Raw genomic sequence first — 3,945 nt, forward strand, 5'->3', positions numbered from 1 at the left:
TAATTAGAGACACATGACAGTAGACTGCACTTGAACACATCCTACATAGATGGAGTGTCACTTCTCCTTCTGGTTGCACATGAGGTAGAATCACCCTGGTCCTGTGGTCATATGTGCACACAGGGTGCTAATGTCCCATTCATTCTACTGTCCTTCCTGTCCCATACCCCTCCCTCCCCTCAGTCCCCTCTGTCTAATCCAAAGTACCTTGATTCTTCCCTAGGTGCCTCCCCCATATGTGAATTAGCATCCACATATCAGAGAGAACAGTCAGCCTTTGGTTTTTTAGGATCGGCTTATTTCATTTAGTATGGTAGTCCCCAGCTCCATCCATTTACCTGAAAATGCCATGATTTCATTCTTCTTTATGACTGAGTAATATTCCATTGTGTATATATACCCCGGTTTCTTTATCCATTCACCTGTTCAAGGGCACCTAGGTTGGTTCCATAGCTTAGCTATTGTGAGTTGAGCTGCTATAAACTTTGATGTGTGTGTTGGGGTGTCTTCTCCCCTTACCAAGATATTTGACTTGGGACTGTTTAGGTCACTCACAAGCTGAGGGCAGAACGAATAGTAAACTTTTCATAATTTTTTTCCATAATTGGTGATGAAATCATCATCATTATCACCAGCCTCATCACCGTCATCACTAATATTAATCACCATCATCTCCTTCATGCACAATCACCATCAGCAGCAACACCATCATCACCAGCATCACCATCACCACCATCACCATCACCATCACCATCATTACCATCATCATCATCACCTCCACCATCACCATCACCACTAACATCTTCATCACCACCACCATCCTCACCATCACCACCATCACCTCCATCACCATCACCTCCACCACAGGTGAGGGTCATGTGTATGCAGAAAGGACATGAGAACCTGTAGGTCAGCTGGGTGACGTGACTCAGTACCTAGGAGAACATGAGTCCCTGGCTCAAGCTGAAGGTCCTCTATTTTAACTCTCCTTCCTCAATAAACATTTATCAAATTCATCCCACGTTCAGACCCTAGGGGACAGCGGCGGGTCCAGCCATGTGACCTCATAGCCCCTTGTCCTAAAGCATCTACAATCCATTTCCCATTTTACACCTTGTTCTCTGAGCCAAGAACACTTGAGTTTCTCAGTTGCTCCCAAACTGGCAGAAGTAGATTGTGGAGATGATTTTGTGGGTCTGCCGGCTCATATGTCAGGAGTGTCCTGTTGCCAACCTGCTCTGGTCTCTCTGCCAACAAATGGCTCTTCCCACTGAGTAATTAGATCAGGACCCGCAGGCTGGGCAAGAGAGGCCAATGGAGTCCTGCGGCGGGAAGGTACATGCTATTTTTACCAACCGCAGGTTTTCTAGAAGAAATGACCTAGGGGAGCGTCTGCTGTAGAAGAGATCCGTCAATCCTGCGAAGGAGAATTACAACTTTCACGTGGCCTCCCAGGGGACTCTTTAAGGAGGGCTAGCTTCGCCTTAGGGCATGTCACCTGAGGACCAATGGCTTCATTCTGCCACCAGCCAGATTTTAACACCATCTGAGTCAGAGAGAGGAAGAGAGGTAGAAATTCTATAACCAGCAATATTTTTAAAAAATAGGCAAAATGGGAATATCTCAGGTCCTCACATTATTATTCTGAATTTTGTGTTTTCTCCAAAAAAAAAAAAAAGGTGCAGGAAGGAGAGTGTTGAATATTCTCGCTCCCTCGTCCTGATATCCTGCTACCTTTGCACAATCAGAAACACGCAAGTGAGAAGAGCAAACAGGGATCTCCTAGAAGGGTAGCGTGTAAGCACGTCTCACCGTTGCAAGAAGAAAATCAGCAGGAGGCAATGAATGGAAAACATCCACCAAGATGGCGGAATGGCACCCAAGGGTCTGCACGGCTGTATTACTCTGACAGTTGGGGTCTCTAATGCTTCCCCAGAGGCCCATAGGGGAGCACCATTGGAAGGTGGTGGGGATCTTAAGATGCAGACTGGAAATAGAAAAACGCTGAACCCCAAAAATCATCTATATCAACAATGCTTGCAGCTGAACCCTGGGAAACCCATGGCTTGGAAAACCAAAGAAACTAAGCATTGGCCCCATTAACAGCTTTCTGACCTCACAGCATTTTCTACCTGGAAGGAGGGATGGGAAATACCATGGCACCCTCTCTTCTGTCTTCAATGTGCCATCAAATCGCCATACCACCTGGTACAGGTAGATGAGACCAGCTCTCCTGTCTTCAAGAAAAAAATTAAGAAACAAAAATCCTGATCTTGTCATTGAAGGTAGAGCTCCCTTCCCCTCCACCATCCACCCAGCCACCCCACCCATGCCCAGATGCCCTGGGGTGGAAGGAAACACCACGTCCCCATCACATTGCCAGACTGGGTCACCATCTTGCAATTTGATATGCAAGTCAGCTCCGATCCCAGTGTTTTATGGCCCATCTGCACTGGGTTCTGCCACGGGGACCCTGATTGAATGCTGGAAGAATCGTGGCAGAGATGCAGAAAAACAGCTCGTCCGTAAATCAGAAGTCAGGACCATCTGTCGGGTCCAGGAAGGAAACGCTCGGTGAACAAAATGGTGCCCTCCATGAATGGACACAGGTGTCCTTCCAAATGCATTGACATCATTTAACCCTTATCCACTTGATCATGGGCAAAAGAGACCCTGAAGGTCAGGAGAAATAAGGAAAGTGTAGAGCTTAGATCTCACCATCACATCATTAGCCAACATCTGGGAACACTTTCCCACCGATTTTTGATTTTCAGTGGCGTCTTAGGAGATTGATCATGTTCATCAGATCAACAGAGTAGACTACGGCTCCACGATTGTCTTTAAGTCTCTTTCCCAGGATTCTACAACCCTCATAGATTTGAGTCCTTGCTATTGACCCACAGGGAGACGCAGGGGGTCCACATCACTCCTTTGGGAAAGATGGCGGAGCTTTAGATTGGCGGGATGGAGACCGGCTCTCAGAGCTGGGATCTTCAATGTCCCCCGCCAGCCTGGGTGTGGAAGGCTTGGTCCCCAGTGCCAAGTTTGCTCCATCTTCCAAATCAATCCTTTTGTGTGTAGATGCGTCATTTATAGTTCGTGGAAGATTAATTCATCAGTCCCCTGAGACATCGCCATTGAACCATTGAGGAAGTGACAGAGAGTTTGGAAACCATCAGGACCACCCCCAAAAGGTGGTTCCTCTGGGAACAGGAGCCCATCCTAAGCTCATATTGCGGGAGCCACAGGACCCCACTGGGAGGATTTGGACCAACTCTTTCCTGAGCGTGTGGTTGGGACCTGGAGTCACCCTCAAAGGCTCATTTGTTGACGACACGGTCCCCAATGCAGCTCTAGAGTAGTGACAGCATCATGAGATCTGATAGCACCAATGGATTGATCCACTTAAACATTTCATGGACCAATCCCTTGACAGCCAACTGGACGGCTGAGAGGTGGGTCCTACCTGGAGGACAGCGGTCACTGGGGGTGTGTGGCAGAGGGTTCATCTCCTCCTCCTCGTTGTCTTCCTCCTCCTCCATCTCCTCCTCCTGCTGCTCTTCTTCCTCCTCCTCCTCCTACACCTTCTCCTCTTCCTCCTCTTCCATGTCCTCCTTCTCATTCTCTACCATGTCCTCCTCCTTCTCCTCATCCTACACCTCCTCCTCCTCCATCTTCTCCTGCTCCTCTTCCATCTCCTTCTCCTCCTCTGTCTCCTCCTCTTCCATCTCCTCCTCATAAAACTTTTCCATCTCGTCCTTCTCATTCCCCTGCATGTCCTCCTCCTCCTCCTCCTCCGTCTCCTCATCCTTCCCTTCCTCCTCTTCCTACAATTTCTCCTCCTCATTCCCTTCCTCCTGTCTCATCCTTCTCCTCCTCTTCTTCCATATCCTCCTCCTCCTCCATCTCCTCCTCCCCCTCCTCCTCCTTCTCCTCCTCCTCCTC

At 48.5% G+C, this 3,945-nt stretch overlaps 1 long non-coding RNA gene across 1 annotated transcript in view; it reads right to left on the reverse strand.

Annotated features, from left to right (window-relative positions):
- Positions 1 to 767: 767 nt before the first annotated feature.
- The window catches only part of LOC125614499, a 14,452-nt gene continuing 11,274 nt past the window's right edge, over positions 768 to 3,945 (reverse strand). The window contains exon 5 of the long non-coding RNA XR_007345079.1: positions 768 to 2,237. This is a non-coding gene — a long non-coding RNA (uncharacterized LOC125614499). The remainder of the gene's footprint in view (positions 2,238 to 3,945) is intronic.

Source organism: Marmota marmota, unplaced genomic scaffold (assembly GCF_001458135.2).
Source record: "Marmota marmota marmota unplaced genomic scaffold, marMar, whole genome shotgun sequence".
In the NCBI taxonomy this organism is placed as follows: Eukaryota; Metazoa; Chordata; class Mammalia; order Rodentia; family Sciuridae; genus Marmota; species Marmota marmota.